Genomic DNA, 18,205 nt, shown 5'->3' on the forward strand with positions numbered 1-18,205 from the left:
GTAACATTTAAAAATATTCATGGCTTCTAAGCATCCTCACAGCAGCCCTGTCAGCAATGTCAGTATAATCAGCCTCATTTTCAGATGAGAAAGCTGGCTCTCACACAAGGGAAGGGACTGGCCCAAGGTTACGCAGCGGATCAGCAGACGGCCGAGATTTCTTGCAGCGGGAAGGGAGACGGAGCCTGGCTCTCCAATGTCGGAGCCTGACTGAGGCTCGCCCGGCCTGCCCCAGGCCCCTGGCAGTGCTAAGCTCCAGGAGGGACGCTGAGGGCAGCAGGGGATGTTAGGAGACAGCCTCACACCAGGGCGAAGACTCCCCTCTCCTGGGTGCCTGAGCACCACAACGCCTTGGGACAAAGGGCTCTGGCCCAAGTGAGGATTTTTGTGAAGCCTCTCATCTCTAGGTTGAGTTGCCAAGGAAACAGGGATCACACAGGTCACCCTCGGGCACAGGGCCAAGGGAGATCACCCTGAAATGCCACCCCATGATGAGAAATGCTGGGGCACGGGACAGAGCTGAGCTCAACCTCAGGACCTGCTGGCCCCAGCTGCTCTCAGTTGCTCCTCAAGGGGCCCTGCCCCCCTTATCAGGCCAGGGGTTCAGTTCGTGTCCATCCTGGCACTGATGGGTCTTCAGGGGGAGCAGGGTGGTGGAAACTGAGGTGTGTGGAGAGAAAGATGGGTTCCAGCACCCTTGAGGAAAAGGACTGACATGTCCCCAGTCCTTGCTGTGTGCCAGGTGTGCAGTCTCCTCACCGCGACAGTGGGGCAGGTGCCGACATCTCATTCCCATTTGATAGATGGGTAAACAGAGGCACAGAGTAACCATGTGTGCCAATCAGGATTTGAACCCAGGTGGTCTGACCCCAGAGCCCAGTGTGTATCCACCTCAGCGTGTTTGTGAGAGTGGGTAGAAGGGGTGGTAGCCCTGCACCCATTTCAGCCCAAATATTCCTGCTCACCCAGGCCTCCTTTCGTGGGGCTGCCCCTACCCCACAGGGTTTACAGCGGTAGAGACAGGGCTCCTGTGCCAAGACCAGGTAGCCAGACCTGCCCCTCTCCCTGGGCAGACCTCCAGCCCCCACCCCTAGCAGCTGCTCTAGAGAAATGCCAGGCCAAGAGGTCCCTGGGTGCCAGGTAGAGGGATGGCCCATTTGGGGCATGATGAGGTTCCAGTAAAGGTGACTTGTACCCACTCCTGCCCATCAGGGCAGAGGCCCGAGTCAAAGGTCCAGCATGCTAGGGCCAGCACCTGCCCTCATCAGGACTTGCCTGCTTCCGACCCAGCCACCTCCCGCCAGCCCAGTGGCACACCTACCTCAGTGATCTGCAAATCACCAGTGGCCCACGCGCCGGTCAGCAGCTCGCGGCCCCTCCACCTCACTCCAGCTCCATCCTGCTGCAATAAGAGCCGGAGGTCAGTGGGTCTACCCACAGCAGAGGCCCGGGCACTGACCATGAGGCCACTGCCCAGTGCCACCGTATCATCCCCATCTGACAAAGGAGGACTCCGAAGGGACATGATGGGGTGCCCTGGCCTAAACAAGCCCCTGACTCCCCACACCTGCCAGTTACTGGTTATGTGATTACGGATATGCTCTCAGACTCTCTGGGGTTCAGTTTCCTCATGTGTCAAAGTGGGGTCAAAATATGTCTCCAGGTCACTGGGAGAATCCAAAGAGACGTGATGACAAAGGCACTTGGCATTCACCCATTCATTTAACAAACATTCAGCAAGCATGCCGATGTGATAGTGATCCCTAGCCTTGTGGAGACTCAGACGAGAGCAAAGAATCAAATAATACAAAAGTAATAGCAGTGCTTGCCAGAAACAAATGATGAGTCCAGGGTCCACAGAGCAGAGACTCAAGGTCCCAGGTAGCCTCTCTGGGGAAGTGAAGTTGAGCAACAAGCCAGGGAGAGGCAGGCCAAGATGTGGCAAACAGCGTTCTAGGCAGAGGGAACAGCATATGCGAAGACTCCAAGATGGAAAAAAGTGACTGGCCCAGTGGAGGACTTGGGGTCCGTGGTGTAGCAGATGCACTGAGCAAGGGAGAGGGTGGTGTGAGTGGGGACCACGGGCCAGGGACAGTAAGAGAGAGAATGGGCAGGAGCCACAGCAGCATCTGGGCAGCTGAGGGACGTGACCCTAGTTCTAGTTCAGGAAGCCCCCATGGCTGTGAAGGGAGAAGGGCTTGGAGGGATAGGAGGAGGCAGAAGAGCAGTGGGGACGCTGCTCCAGAGTCCAGGCCAGAGACAGTGGTGCCCGGGGCAGAGACGGCAGCAGGCAGAAGTGCAGGGCCTGCTGGTACACTGGGCATGCAGGTACACGACCATCCTTGTTGGGTGGCGCTCGGCTGGTTCACCTCCTCAACGGCCCACCAACACGCCCCCCACTGCCCACAGAGTCCCGAGGGCAGGAGGGAAGATGAGACCCAGAGGTCTGGTTGGTGGGCTTCTCTGGGGTCTCAGCTGGAGGCTGGGATGTGCATATCCCTGAATTCAGGCTCTGGCTGTGAAAGTGTCCCGACGCGTGGCCATGAACAATCACTGTGCCTCTCTGCACCAGAGTGTCCACCTCTAAAAACCAGGAAACCTGACTGCAGGGCCAAGCTCCTCTCAGAACAAGGCCCATGGCTCACAGCAGGGGAGGTGGTGCCCACATCACATGAAGCATAGGCCTCCATACACGCCAAGGGGCTGGGTAAGGGCCTTAGCCTGGGCTCCACCTCACTGTGCACAGGCAGGGGCTCCCAGGGAGAAATGGTGCCCAGGGCCTCGGTAAGAGGCAAAGAGTCCTGGTGATCGAGAGGCAGGCTCAGTAATCACAAGGATCTGCTTCAAAGCTTGGCTTTGCCCTCGTACCAAGTGTGTGACTTGGACATGTTTCTTAAGCCTCCCTCTGCCTCAGTTTCCTCAACTGTGGTAGGGGATATAGAAACAACGAGAAGGCCTCCCTCAAAGAGCTGTGCAGACTGTGTAAGGCAGTGCATGTGAGGGCCAGACACCAGCGGCTCTCCACACACGTCAGCTGTGGCATGGATGACCCTGTGGGGGCCGGTGCTGGGCTCCATGAGTGCTGGAACCCTACACCCCAAGATCCTGGAGCCAGGCCCAGCATCCCCACCCCAGCCATGGGGAGAGGAAGTGGCTCTACATCCTGACCTTTTGGTTCTGGCAGCCCCCAAATTCTGCTTACCTTGGAAATACAAACGGTTTTGGGGTTCATTGACCCCAATACTTCCCTTTCACTGAGGAGGAAACTGAGGCCCAGAGACAGGCAGCGTTTGCCCTCATATGGGGTCATGCAGTGAGTCAGTGACTGGGGCAGAACTGGAGTCAGTCTCCTGCCTCCCCACCGCCCACAGCTAGGCCTTTTCCAAAGGCAAGCTGGCCAGCAGAGCCGCTGACAGAGAGAAAATAATTATCTTGGCAGCTGAGACGGAAGCCAGAGCCGAAAAGCCCTTGCTCCCCAGTGAGCATCGGCCAGGCCCCGAGAAACCGTGTCGGGCCATCAGCCTCTCATGGGTGCTCGGCTCACGGTTCATGCACGTACCTCACTGCCCCAGCCACCCCAGCCACCCCAGCCCCTTGGTGTTGGGCTTGTGCAAAGGGCAAACTGAGATCAGAGAGGGGAAGGGACCCAGCCAGGGTCACACAGCCATAAGTAGGGGTGCTAGAATTTGAACTCAGGCCCTGGTTGGGGGACAGTGAGCCTGTGTTGGGCCACCCCGCTGGGAAAGAGAGAGGGAGTAGGAGGGCGCCCTGTATTGAGTCCATATTGTGGAGTGTGCCCTGGATATTTCCTTTAGCCCTCAGTGAAACGCTGTGAGGTAGACACTGACATCCCTGATTTCCACATGAGGCCAGGAGGTTCTATAACCTCCTGAGGTTGCACAGCTAATAAGGAGCTCACAGGAACACAGCCGGGATGTGAGTAAGCAACACATGCCCACTCAGTCTGCCTGCTACGCGGCAGCCAGCCTGAGAGCCTGAACCCTGCCCAGCCCTGGGAGCTGCTCAGCAGCCCTGCTCAGGGCCAGACGGCGCTGGGCACCCCTCATGCTGGGAAAGGGGGGCTCAGGAACCAGGAGCCTGTGCCATGCTGTGCACACCCACCCTGCTGGTGCCTTAGCCGAGGCTCACAGCCTGTGTGGACTTGGCCTCCTGGGGAGTTCAGGGAGAAGAGAGGGCAGGAGATGAGGTGTAGCCCCGTTTGCTCCCAGCCTGGTCAGACGGCAAGGATAAACCACGAAGGGCTGGAGGGGAGCGCTCTTTTCTGTAAAGGCCTTGGTGCCACGGAGTGGGTGCAGCCTGAGCCTCAAGGCCAGTGGAGGCCCACCCAATGTCCCCATGAGGCAGGGACCCCAATGCCCAGATAGCTCTCCCAGGCACCCTCAGCACAGCACCTCTCACTTCTTGGGGGTGTGAGATCCTGACCACAGGGCAGCTTCTCATTTCGAGAACAGAAAGGACAGCAGCCTGAAACACCCTTCACTCTCACAGTGCATCTGAAGCTCCTGGGGGAGGGGAGGCCAGGACCCACTCCTGTTTTGCAGAACATGACACTGAGAAGGATGGGGCTGCCAGAGGTGTCCAGCTGGAAAGTGACAAGGCTGAGTCTCAGACAAGGCAGATGTCACTTGGGGGTAGGGACTGTCCTGGGACCAAGAGGGGTTCCCCCCATCATATCTATCTTCCCAGCCCCACCTTCTCCAGGGATCCCTGGAAGGACCTGGGTATGGGCTGGGGTGGAGGCACTTGGTCAAGCTGACCCAGGGCTGAGTCTGACCCAGAGAGATGCAGGGTCGGTCAATCCAGGATTCCTGGAGGGCAGAGGTGCCCAAAATGTGGGGTATCCAGGACCAGGGGTGGCTCCAGGCCTGTGGCTAAGTAGCCAGTTGGTCTCTACAGCTGCTAAGGCTTGGGAGTCCACAGCTGGGGCTGAAGCCCCTGGCCTCAAGGGTTAGGGCAAGAGTGGGTAGAGCTGGGTTTGAACACTTGCTGGAGGACCTTCAGCAAGTCACTAGGCTTCCCTAAGCCCCCAGCTCCTCCCTAAGCAGGGGCCGACCGCCCTCCATTGGCTCTCACCAGGGAAGGCTCCAGGCTGCACTGGGGGAGGGGGCAGGTGGCCCTGGTGCTGTGCTGGGCAGGGGTTACATCAGGGCTTACACCTTGAACCTGGAATTCAGGGCTCCCATAACCAGGCCTCAGCTCCTCCTTCTTGCTGCTGACCACACACGTGTCTTGGCCCTGGTAGCTGTGAGGCCTTTACAAGATACGGGGTGTACAGATGCAGGTGCCAAGGAGGAAGAGCTCAGCCCACGGTGCCCACCTAAGTCAGGGCAAGGGTAATTACTCAAGGTCATAAGTGGCAAAGCGGGGATCAGAACGGTGGTTACAAGGGTGTCCACCCACACCTGGTCCAACCCACCGCTCCCCTGGCTGAGCCAGCAGAACCAGCTCCCGCTACACTGACCCTCAGGCGCCTGAGCTGTTCTACCCTCATTTCACAGATGTGCCAAACAGCTGCTGGTCAGGCGACAAGCAGATTCTTGGGGTGACAGGAGATTCCCCACCTTGGAGAGCCCCGCCACCACACACATCCCCTTACATGACCCCAGGGACAGGCCCCTGTCCTCCCCTGGCAGGCCAGTGCTGACTCCAGGAGCAAGGCAAATATTTACCCCATGGTTATCCAAATGGGGCTGGCTGCCCCGCCTCCTGCATTCCTGAAATACCTGTTCCCTGACCTCACCAAGCTGGGGGTGAGGATCCAGACACAGGGAAGAGCCAGACCCAGGCTGGGCCAGGGTGCAGGCCAAGGCCCACTGGCCAGAAGGATGAGGCAGCCCTAAATCGCCCCTCCGGCCTTGCACCCACCAGCGGAGGCTCCAGGGTGCTCTGGACATTGGCCGTAGCAAGGACCTCCCCCATGGACAACGAGGGGAGAGGGTCACACTGCCCCAGGGTGCTGTGGCACCAATGCCACCTCAGAGCTCCTGTCATTAGGCCTCAGCTGTTCACACTTGCTGCCAACTGACCACACACACACACACACACACACACACACACACACACCCCTTATGCCTGCAAAGAGAACCATTCAACCTGCTCAAACATGGTGGAGTCTCCCACCTGCCAGGTTCCCTCCTCTGTAACCCTGGCAGCTCTCACTGCCCCACTCCACCACTCCATCCTCAGCACAATCCTGTCACCAGGGAGCTGTGAGGTCCCACTTTACAGAGGAAGAAACTGCTGAGCAGAGAGCAAAGGCCACGCATCACACAGTGGCAGAACAGGAGCCGCAGTCCCCTACATGGCGCCTTGTGCAGCTCTACGTCTGGTCACTGTTCTTTGGAACCCTATCCATCCTTCGATGTGCAAAGAGCCACCACCTCATGCTGCCTTCTCTGAGAGCCACCTCCATGGGCTAGGTACCCTCCCTGAACTTCCAGACATGCTGGTGTTTCTTTTCCCTTGCATAATTAAAATTAGGAGCCTGTTTATCTCTTCAGCCTCCAGGCCCATGAGGGCAGGGACCTGGTAGTCCTCATTCCAAGCACAGCAGAGCTGAACCCAGGGATTCGGTGCTCTGGGAGAACTGCACATCCTCTCAATCTTTTCGCCGAAGAGCAGTAACTACAGTTGGCCTCAAGGAACAGAAATGAATGAGGACCTCGGAAGCTGGTAGTTTGGGGTCCGCGGGAAGTCCTGGGTGGGGCTGCCCGAGAGTCCCGAGGTACCCCTGGTTCGATCATCCTGTCGGTCTTCACCTCCTGTGAGGAGGCTCCGGGCTGCCCTCCAGCAGATGGTAGGCACCGTCTTCCCACGCCCAGCCGTGGAAGCCCAGCCTGCCTGCTGGGCCTGCTTTCTGCTCCTTGCCACATGCCCCTCGGCTCCCTCGCCTTCCTCTCTCCCATGGGGAAGGCTGGAAAGTGGCCAGGGAAGGGCGGACAGGCAGCTCCGGGCTGACCTGCTGGGAAGGCAGGAACACCAGGCGAGAGAAGTGCAGGCCTGGCAAGCTGACATCATGGGAAGTCGTGGCTGGCACCTGCTGCTGGGCCCTCAGGACACCTCCATGTGGGGGAAGTTCCTGTGGCCAGAGGAAATGCCATGCAAACCTGGGGTCCCTCACCTGGCACTGTGGGGACCCAAAGAGTGGGAACTGGGGAAGGGCAGCGGGGGGTTCCGAACTACCCTCCTCACCCATCTAACATCTCTGCAACTTGGTTTCCTCATTTTAAAAACAGGGCTATAAAGTGACTTCTAGAAGTTGTTCATTTCATTCATTCCTTTATTTAAAAACAACTTATGACAACGCCTGCTACCCGGCAGAGAAGGAAAAGAAGGAGAAGAGGTAAAGAGTAGGGCTGGGAGGGGTGGGGACGGGGCTAAAGGCCAGCACCTGCCCAGCCTTTGCGCTTCTCCAGGGTGCTCACACATTGTGTGACGCCAGTGGGGAAGACACAGGAGACGAGTAATCCTCAGATAACTAGGGGCATGTGCATAAAGTGCTGGCGGGCCTGTGCAGCTCGGCCTGGAAACAAAATGGGGGTCAGGGCCACTGTCCCTTGGGCAGTCTTTCAGGCAGGAGGGTACCTCTCCCTGTGCAAAGGCCCAGAGCCTTTGGGGGAGAAGAGCTTTGGGCTGAAGAGAGAGCTGCAGAGGGCAGCAGTGAGCAGGATGCAGCTGCATTCCTGGGGCAGGGCACATGCACACATCCCTGGGGGCCTTTCCAAGGCTGCGCCCCCTGTCCAGTCCTGATCTACTGTGCTCTCAGGGCCAAGCTGAAGGGGCACCTCCTCTTGGAGGAAGAGCTCATGCAGCATCGCCCAGGCCCCAGGAATGACTTCTGCCCATCCTGCCTCAGCCGTGCCCTGGCTGTTGGTGCACATGCGTGGCTCGTCTGGCCTCCGGCCCCTGCCAACCTAGCCCCTTGGTGCTGGACTTGTACAAAGAGACAAACTGAGACCAGAGAGAGGGAAGGGCCCAGCCAAGGTCACACCATGATGAAAAGGGGAACTAGAATTCAGAAACAGATGACTTAGGGACTGGCTTCCCTTTCCTTTGAGTTTGCATCAGACCTCGAACTGGGAAAGGGAGGGGAAAAGCTGTCCCGACTGCCCCAGCCAACACCTCCAAGCAAGCAAAGAGGCCTTGAGCTCTGACAGGTGGCCCACTCACACCCGAGGAAGAGGGATGGGGCTCCCTTCTCCCCACGTCACCAAAGGAACAATTTCTCCTTTAATTAAGGGATGAGGGCACAGCATAGAATGGTGGCCTCTCTGGGTTCCGATGCATCAGAGAGGCCTCAGCTCTGGTGCTTACTTAGCTGCGTGATGCTGGGCGAGGAACTTGGGTCAGTTTCCTCATCTGTAAAATGGGGGATACTAAGAGTCACTACTCTCACAGAGTTGTTGAAGGACATAACAAGATTAGGCCCATATGCACGTGCACAGGAAATGCTCCGTAAACAGCGGCCATAAGTCATTATTATCACTGGCTCAGGGTTGCTGCCCAGTGTAGACTTGGGGTCCTGCCTGGGGTGGGGGCACTGAACCCCATATCACAGAGACAGAGAAAGACCCAGGGCTCTGGGAAGATGAGTCCTGGCCTCAGATGAGTCCAAGACCGACTCAGGGGAGGCTTCATAGAACCACCTGCTCCCAGGAGAGGGTCACCTCCCCTTTCACAGCAGCGCCTAAGGTGCCAAGCATCCTTCAGGTGCAAAATCCATGCCAGGTACTCCCTTCCACACCCACCACTCATCAGGCTCCACAGGGTGGGCACAGCCACCCCTTTTCCAGGGACCGAGGTCTTGCTTAGAGGGGCACCCAGCTGGGGGTGGCCAGACCAGGTCCCCCGGCACTCACCTGGGCCCTTGCCGCTCCCAATGCCAGGGATCTAAGTGGAATTTCCTGCTGGTGGCCTCTCTTAGTTTTGCCTCTTGCCTCTGTCCACTCTGCTTGGTGCCAACCATCTGGCCCTATGCTTCTGAGAGCTGCCCTAGAGGGCACCCCATCCCACCTCTGGGAGGCACCCAATCCTAAATGCCCTGCAGCATTAAATGGGCCTGGCAGAGGCTCTCAGGAGAGTCCTTGGAGGTCCTTGGGAAGCTCTGAGTGCAAGCCTGCCACCCTACAGAGAAGGGGACACAAACCCAAAGGCGGTTTGGGGACCAGAATGGAACCCAGGTCCATTCTGGTGTTGGAGGTCCAACTGAGGACCCAGGGGGGTCCAATCCTGACCCACAAGAAAGTCACTTATCCCTCCAGTCTGTTTCCTCATCTGGGGCTAACAGCAGCTCGAAGATTAGATGAACTGACATACCCATGACTGGCACAGGAAGGTCGCGGGGCTGAAGGGCACGGGCACTGTCGGTGGCACACACAAACCACTGAGCACTGAGTGTTCTCGATGACCCCCTTCCTGGGCCAGGCGCCAGCCCCCTAGTGGTCACGCTTCCCAAACAGGCATCCCTCTGGGATTCTGGCCACACGTGGGCCAGGCCAGTCTGAAGTGATGGCCGAGACCCAGAGTTAAAAATGCCAGACAAAGGAAAGTCCTGTTCTTGCTAGCGGGCGGTGGCGGGTCTGGGCATGGGCTCTAACCTCACCCAGGCCTGGATGAAATCCTGGCCAGCTCACAAGCCACGTGGCCTTGGCCAAGTCCCTGCACCTCTCTCTGCCTCAGTTTCTTCAATGGGTCATGAGGAGGGAGAAGGTTTAGTGGGTTAACAAGTGCATGGTTCAACCTCTGGCTCTCAGAGCCTGGGCGACAGGAGCGCTTGCTATTTACAAGAACACCAGCTCTCTCCCGCAAGGACAGCCAGTGGTGGTCTGCAGGGGACCCGCTGGAAGGCCAGGGAAGAAAGGGGATGACAGGTTTGCCAATCACGTTTTAGTCCCACCAGGGCAGATTCCCAGGGAAGCTTGACTTTCCCCCCTGGGATTTTGTTTATACAGAAGTGGGGTTCAAATCCAGCCTGTACCACTCACCCTTGACCTGGGCAAGTGCCTCCCATCCCTTGAAGTCTCTGTCTCTCTGCCAAGCAGGAGGAACGATGCTTGCCAATGCCCCAGGCTCCTAGGAGGACCATGGGATGGAGGACACAGTCCGGCTCAGTGATGGACTACAAGGAGGGTCCTTATTCTGTTCTGTCCACTGCCAGCCCTGTTTGAGCCAGCATCCGCCCAGAGCATGACCCAGGGCCCACCCCAGAAGGCATTCATGGCCTCCCCAGGGGCTTCCCAGCTGAGGCTGTCAGGGAAGTCCTAGGATGCCCCTTCTCCCTTGAATCTGGGGTCTCATTCATTCGTTCAGAGAGAGGGGTTCCCTCAGTCCAGTGACGCGGTGAGATTCTCAGGGGAGTCACCCTTCACCTGCCCATCAACAGACAGAACCCATCCTCTGGGGCCCTGGAGAGGCCTAAAAGGCTGGACCCCCATGGTGGGTGTCCTCTTCCTGACACCACAGCACCCAGGACCAGGCTGGCAGGTCCAGGAACCTCCAAATGTTTGCTGGAAGAATGAATGGGCAGTGAAGGCAGCAGTGGCAGGGAACCTGCTTAGATCAAAGAACACGGTGACTGACGCTGGTACAGATTCTATAAGGTAAGTAGTGTTAAGCCCCATCTCACAGATGAGGAAACAGAGGCTCAGAGGCATGAATTCACTTGCCCAGTATTAGAAGGTGGTAGGGCTGTATTCAGTACAGGCTCTGGGCTCCAGAACTCATGCACTGGCCCACAGTGCTGCCCGGGGATCCAGGGAGGCGAAGAGAGAGGCCCGTCAGAGGCCATCCAGACCAGAGGTTTCAAGCCTGGCTGCAGGCCCCGCCCCGGAGATCTGATTTAACTTGTTTGGAGTGGGTTATCTTTTTTCCTTTCTTTTCTTTTTTTGAGACAGAGTCTCACTTTGTCACCCAGGCTGGAGTGCAGTGGTGTAATCTCTGCTCACTGTAGCTTTGATCTCCTGGGCTCAAGCGATCCTCCCACCTTAACCCCCCAAGTAGCTTGGACTGCAAGCGCCCACCACCACACCCAGCTAATTTTTTATATTTTTTGTAGAGACAGGGTTTTGCTATGTTGCCCAGGCTGGTCTCAGACTCTTGAGCTCAAGTGATCCTCTTGCCTCAGCCTCCCAAAGTGCTGGGATTACAAGTGTGAGCCACTGTACCGGGCTGCGTTGTCTTTCAAAGCTGCCTCAGATCTCATCTGGGGCCATGGCTGAAATCCCTTTCATGGCAGAAGAAGGGGCTCCTTTCCAGGCAGACGGGTGCATGGGGAGGTTTTGTGTGGTCACCCCCCAAGCCTGGCTGCCTTCACAGGGCACACATTCAACCCAACCCAAACCCTTTATCCCATGGGATGCTCATTGCTGAGCAGCGCGTCTGCCTCTCCCCATTTTTCTACAGATGAGACCCAGAGTGGCTGAGTCTCATTAGGCCAGCCTAATATTCACTCTTCAATGAGGGAAACTGGCTTAAAGAGAAAGGGGACCTGCCCAAGGTCACCTTCGGTGTTGGGGAGCCTGGGCCCTACAGCCAGGTCCCCTGACTACTCCATCCTAGGTTTTGAACTCTCAGAAACAGAGCAGAGCACCATCACCTGGTGGAGCAGCCCAGGGGCCCAGATGGCTGCGGGCGAGATGAGGCAGACAGGCAGGAGGAGCCAGCACAGCACACAGCCAGATGACACACAGGCCCAGCAATTCCTGACTCATGGCCACCCAGCCCGTGACTCCACCCACCGCCAATGCCCCCACCCTGGCTCGCATCCCACAGCCCACTGCAGCCTCCAGAGTCCACTCCCATTCAGAGTTAAAAGCCATGGAGGGAGGGAGGAGCAGTGGGGCCCACCCAGGCCTGAGTGGGAAACCCAGACAACCCCACGCCGGTGGGACACAGAGGCACCACAGGAAGAAGGAAGGGTGGTGGTGCCAGCCTCAGTGCTGGCTCCGAGCAGTGCCTCTCCAGCCTCGCGGACAGGCACCCAGCTACAGGAGGAAAACGAGGCCTCCCAAGCTCAGCTGGTGCTGACACCCACATGGGCCAACTTTCTTTGCCCTGTGACCCCTCTTGAACCAGGGCCCCAACACTGGATGAGTGTGCCAGGCTTCTCTGCTGTCAGTTCCTCTCCCCATGAACTCACTACTCCTCTAAGAACTTTCAGTGGCTCCCCACTGCCTATGAGGTCTAGTCCTAACCCTGACCTGTAACGTTTCCCTCGCACGGAAAAGGCTGACTCAAAGGGAAGGGACGCAGGGGGCCCAGCACGGTGTTCCCAAATCTCAAGGACTTCTCACAGCACCCTAAGACACTGGCTCCAAAAGGTCCACTTGCCGGATGCAGACACTGAGGCTCAGAGCGGCAATGTGTCCAAGGCCACCAGAGTCTGAGCTGTGGCCACCCCATGGCAGGGGCTTGGCTGCTCAGGTGCCTGCTCTTCCCTGCTGCTGACAAGCTTTCAGCTCGCCCAGGAGCTCGAGATGGCCCCCGGATCTGTCTTAGCCCATCCAATGTCACAACGACTTGGGTCCTTCCCCGTGGTGCCCTGACCCCTCTGCTTGGCCCCCTTTAAGACACGGCTGATCCCCTAAGGTGCTACCCCTGCTGATACTGAGGTGGGCTTGGGCTTGCCTGGGGAGGTGGGTCATGGGTCAGAGAGCACCTACCAGAAGGGAGGAAGAGGACGGGGTTGGGAGGGTGGTGGGAGAGCCTGCCCCTCAGCGCAGCCCCATCCCTGCTTCTGGCCCGGCTCCCTGAGCAGAGCTGAGAGATGGAGGCCTGCTCCATCGCCCGGCTCCTGGGAAAAGGGGCTCCTTTCCAGGCAGACAGGGGTGGATGGGAGGTTTTGTGTTGTCACCCCCCAAGCCTGGCTGCCTTCACAGGGCATACATTCAACCCACCCCAAACCCTTTATCCCATGGGATGCTCATTGCTGGGCAGAGCGTCTGCCTCTCCCCGTTTTTCTACAGATGAGACCCAGAGTGGCTGAGTCACTTGCCCAGGTGCGCCAGCAGGCTGGTGGAAGATTCCAGACCAAGAGCCCCAGCCTCCTGGCTCCCAGGCCTAGCCCCACTGTGAGGTTTCTCCTGCTAGGTCCCCAAGGGTCACAGGCTGCGTCTGAGAGGAGATAAGTCGTTAGTATGTGTGGGGCGTGCGGGATGGGCGTGGGCCCAGAGCTGCCACCATGGGGAGGCCCAGGGAGGGGGTCAGCGCAGGCCAGAGGCAGGGCGGCCCGAGGTCGGGCTTCCTTTCTCTAGAGGGCACGATTCCTGGCAGCAGCTCCCACGGGAAATAGGAGAAGTGCCAGCTGTAGAGAATACGGGGTGGGGCAAAGGTGGTGTCTGGGCAGGGCTTCCTGTTGGGTGGGCGGGTGGCCACTCGCCGAGGCCTAGTGACCTGCACGGCTGCGGCCCGGGGCCAGGCCAGAGTTGGGTTTCGCCTCATCCCTGGCTCAGGCCCAGGCCACCCTGAGCCCCATCCTCCAGGCCCGCCCTGGCTTCCTGTCCCACTGGCCCCACCCAGCCCAGGGGAGAGGGAGGGCCGAGGAAGCCTCCTCAGAAGCACCAGTGTTTTCTGTGGGCTGGAGTGTGCAGGCCACGCTGGCCTGCTTAGTGGCCTTTGGCCTCTTACCTCTAGGCCTCCCACCGTTCATTTTCCAGTGTGAGGCCTCGACAAAAGTGCCGCTGGGTTTTCTTCCCAGAAGGGCACACTTCAGACACAGCTGAGCAGGGGCCCCTGATCGAATCCCTGCCTTTCCAACTCAGCAGACAGCAGCGTCCCCTGGGAGAAGTCATGCCCAAGAGACCAGGATGAGAGGAAAAGTGAAGCAAGGCCAAGACCAGGCTTCGAATGCAGAACTTCCTGGAGGTCGAGCTCCTGCAGGAGGCATGCCACCCCACGAGGCCACACAGCCCGACATGAGGACAACGTGATGTTAACCACAGGCACAGCGCCTAGAGGAAGACCCCTTCACCCGACCCTGGCTTGGCATGCCTGAACCTTTGAAGTGTCTGGAGGAGTCCGCATGGGAGGGGAGCTTGGCCCAAGGGCTGCAGGGCTACCCATGGCCTCCAGGTGAACCCAGCCCATTCCCTGTGGCCTCAGGAACTGGAGGCTTACCTGTCCACAGGCTGGGGGTATGGTGGGAGTGCAGAAGTTGGCAGCCCGACCCAGTGAGGGCAGAGATCTGAACAGAGGCCCTCAGCCCTCTCCAGCCCCCTCTCCTGCCCATTCATGCTCTCCCAGGGCACAGGCTCTGGGAGGCAGCTGCCCCCAAGGCTGCCTGGCCAACAGGGACTCAGAAAGCAAATAGGCCAGAGAGCAAGGAAGACTCTTCCAGCTGGCCAAGGGCCCACCAGGGACAAAAGCCTCTTGGCTTAGTGCTGGGGAGGAACACAGATGGGAGGGGGTGCGGGCCTGCCTGGGGCCTGGCCTTGCTCGAGATTACCCCAGGGACAGGGACAGAGACGGAGACAGGGACAGAGCAGAGATCCAGGTCTCCTGCATGTACCAAAGGCAGCCCAAGGGCCTCGTCATGAAGCGAGCCCACAGCAGTCCCTCCTGGCCCCGGGAGCCCCTGAGTGGTGAGAAGGTGGGTCAGCCCAGCTTAGGCAGGAACTGACTTTAGCCACACCCTGGCCGCGAGCACAGGACACTGATGACTTGTCCAGATTACCCCAATCAAACAGGCCCTGGCGGGGCCGTGTAGACCCAGCTTGATGCTTTGCCTGCAGGGAGGAAAGCCCGGGAGGGACTCAATCGGAAACTGCCAAAGGCCTAAAGTCTGTGGCCCTAAGACAAGCAGAGTGGAAGACAGAAGTCAGCGTCAGTCTGGTGGGAGGCCAGCACCCAATGTCCCAGGAGGAGCTACAGGATGGCAGTAGTAAGCCTCATGACCCCAGAGATACGCAAGTTGAGGCTGGGGACGTACAGGCCTAGGCAGCATTCTGGGATGCTGAGCCAGCAGCTTTACAACCACCTCTGCCCAGAATCCACATTCAGTTGTAAGTGGCATGATGGTGGACCTGCGTCACCCTCAGCCCTGGCCACCCAGCTCTACCCCTTTTCTGAACAGGCGTTTCCCAGAACAGCCTGAGCACACGAGCCTGTGGGACTCTTCCAGGTTGAATACCCTAGATCTCATCACAACAGAGACAAGGTCTGATGATGCTCTGCGTGGCCCTGATGCCGGCTCTCTACACCCCCTTGTCTCAGGCACCTGGTGGGCTCTGCCATGGGCCTATCCTGGGGAAGTACGCCTAAGCTTCCTCAGAACCCAGGGAAGCCTGTGGGGTCAGCCATGCCCTGCTCCCTAGCCAAGAGCCAGCTCTCTCCTAGGCCTCACCTGGGCCTGGCCCTGGGCCCACCCTAGAATGTTGCTGGATTCCAGTTCAGCAGTGATCACGCAGGGTGAGGGATGTATCTTTTGTGGAGCGCGGGCCTTGCATAGACTTGAGTGCCAGGAAATGTTTGTCAGAGGAAGGAAGGAGGGAAGAAGCAGGGAGGAGGGAGACAAACAGACACATGAATGCAGGTGGGCTCTCAGAAGCATGGCCCCAAAAAGCCACCACAGCCCTCCTCCTCCAGGCCCCCGGGGACGGTGTCATCTATGCAAGACACAGTATGCAGGATGACAAACCTCGATGAAGGCCCGGGGAGGCCCCACTCTGCAGCTGCCACTTCCCCTGGTGCTCTGATGCCCATGTGGGCTAGGAGAAGGCCCCCAGGTGTCCAAGCCCAGGGCCTCTGTGTTCTGCCCACATGCACACATTTGCTCTGGAAGCCCAGGCTCTGGCTCACACCTCCCTAGAGGAAGGGGACACTCTCCCTGGCTAGAAACACCTGCTTGGTCCATGAGAGGCTCGGTGGTGCCTCTCACTGCTCTTCCTGAGTTCTGCAACAATGTAGGGGGTGCATCCTCCTGGAATGGCAGTGGGGTGCGAAATGGCCAGCTCATGACAAGATCAACAGAGGTTTTGCAATGAAAGGTGATACTGCCCATCCAATGGGAAGAAAATATATCACAGAGGTGAGGGTTTGACGAAGGTTCCAGAAGGTCTGTGTTCTGACAACCCCTATCCCTGCCCAGCCCAGGTCCTGGCACACAGTAGGTGCTAATAAATCAGTGGCCTGATGGATGCACGTGGGAGGCCTGGCTTCCACACTCCTGCCACAGAGGTCAGGGCTCTAACGCACACTCCGGGGGCCATACACACGGTGCCTGTGCCCATGTGTGCCCCTTTCTCTGGCAAGGACTCTGCCTTTCTGGGCTCCCCCTGGTCAGAAGGTGCCCACCCTCTCCATTTAGGGCTGGGAGGGTTCTCTGTTATCAAGCTCTGTGCCTTTTCTTGACAAGTGGGTTGGGGCGGGGAGGTCAGAGGTCCAGGGAGGGCAGAGGATCAGAGCAAGGCCATTCCCCAGCCCAGGCCTCCCCATACCATATTCTGAGGCCCAAGAGCTCTGGGACCCAGTTCAGGGCTCCCTGATGCCCATGGCGATCCTCACTGCCACCACCCACACCAATGCGGCCCTTCTCCCTGGCTCTGTGTCACGGCCTCCTGGCTGCAGCTGGCCTGAACTGCTTACTTGGACAAATAGGGAGAGAAAGCAGCCACGTGATGGCTAAGGTTTCCTTTACCAGGGACAGGGATACACACACACACACACTACACACACATACACTACACACATGCACAGCCCCTTGTGGGTCAGGTGGTCATGTGGCCCAGGCTCCTGTGTCTCTGAAGGACAAGTGACCGGCTGCCCTTCTTCACTCAGAAGAATGCCCTCCCCCAGCACTTGTTTTCTGCTTCCTGGATGTGCCAGGGGCTTGCTGGGTGGGAAGCCCAGCAGAGTGGGGGAGGAAGCGGGAGCAGAGGGAGGGGGCAGAGCACCCGCCCAGCCCCAGCCCTGCCTCTGTCTGGTGTTTTCCTTCCGCCCTCCCCAGCCAGAGGGCAGATGTCTGCTGGGAAACTGGCTGCCCAGCCGTTCTCTGACTACAGGGACAATCCCCACACTCAGGGAGAATCCCAAAGCCCAACGTTGGGGCCACACAGGAGGGAAGCAGAGTCTCAGAGAGAAGTCCCTGTGATCAATGGCAGAGCTGCCAACATGCTGCAGCTGGACCAGTGGTTTTGTAGCTGGAGTCCATGGTATATTATAGCCTTTGGGGCATTTAGGGGGTGAGGGAGGGTAGAAAAAGGGGGTGTCTAGTCCGACTCAGCAGGAGCAGCTCTGCCTTTGGTCTGTTGCTTGGGAAAGGTCTGTGGGCCAGAGTCTTGAGGACTTTTCCAGCACTGGGGATCTGTGCCTCCGCTACTACCCCAGGGTGGCAGGCTTGTCCTCACAGCCTGAGATGGTCCCACTAAGAGGGAAGGAGGCCACATCTCTTGACAGGCAGAGCTGAGACCCTGCTGTAGGGGAGGAAGGCTGAGGGGTGGAGAGTGGGGAGAGGGAAATGCCAGCTCTATGGGGGTCTGCATCCAGCTCCCACCCTGCCCTGGCCTCAGGCCTGACCCCCAGGACTCCAGAAATTCACTGCAGATGCATCTCAGGAAGGCCACAAAAAATGAAAGGCATAGCCAAGAGTTCCCAAATAAAAGCTAATTCCTGTGCTGGGTGTGGTGGCTCACACCTATAATGCCAGCACGTTGAGAGGCTGGGGCGGGAGGACTGCTTGAGCCCAGGAGTTTGAGACCAGCCTGGACAACACAGTGAGACCTTGTTTCTAACAAAAATTTTAAAAATTAGCCAGGCATGGTGGAATGCAGCTGTAGTCCCAGGTATTGAGAAGGCTGAGTGGGAGGTTCAGCTGAGCCTGGGAGGTCAAGGCTGCAGTGAGCCACTGCACTCCACCCTGGGTGACAGAGCAAGACCCTGTCTCTTAAGAAAGAAAAAGGCTAATTCTGGCTAAGCCCCTCCCTCCACTAAAGCCCTTCACATACGTTATCTCACTGACTCCTCACAATAACTCTATGACTCTGTGTTCTTCACCAATCCCCCACCCCACCGTCTCAGGGCTGCGCAGGGCTGGGCAGCCCCCAGCCCAGCACACCTGTCTGTTGCGGGCACTCAGCCCAGAATGCAGCCTAGGGAAGGGCTCTACTGTGGAGGCAGGTAAAATTATCACCCCATTTTACAGACGCAGCACAGAAATCAATGTGAACTAACCTGAAGGTCACACAGTTAACAA

General features: G+C 58.3%; 1 protein-coding gene across 5 annotated transcripts in view; it reads right to left on the bottom strand.

Annotated features, from left to right (window-relative positions):
- Positions 1-18,205, bottom strand: part of ZMIZ1 (zinc finger MIZ-type containing 1) — a 245,127-nt gene that overhangs the window by 150,763 nt on the left and 76,159 nt on the right. For all 5 annotated transcript variants that reach the window (XM_025396307.1, XM_025396308.1, XM_025396306.1 and 2 more), the window contains exon 3: positions 1,322-1,402. The gene's annotated coding sequence lies outside the window, so the exon portion shown is untranslated. The remainder of the gene's footprint in view (positions 1-1,321; positions 1,403-18,205) is intronic.

This window comes from Theropithecus gelada, chromosome 9 (genome assembly GCF_003255815.1).
Source record: "Theropithecus gelada isolate Dixy chromosome 9, Tgel_1.0, whole genome shotgun sequence".
Taxonomy (NCBI): Eukaryota; Metazoa; Chordata; class Mammalia; order Primates; family Cercopithecidae; genus Theropithecus; species Theropithecus gelada.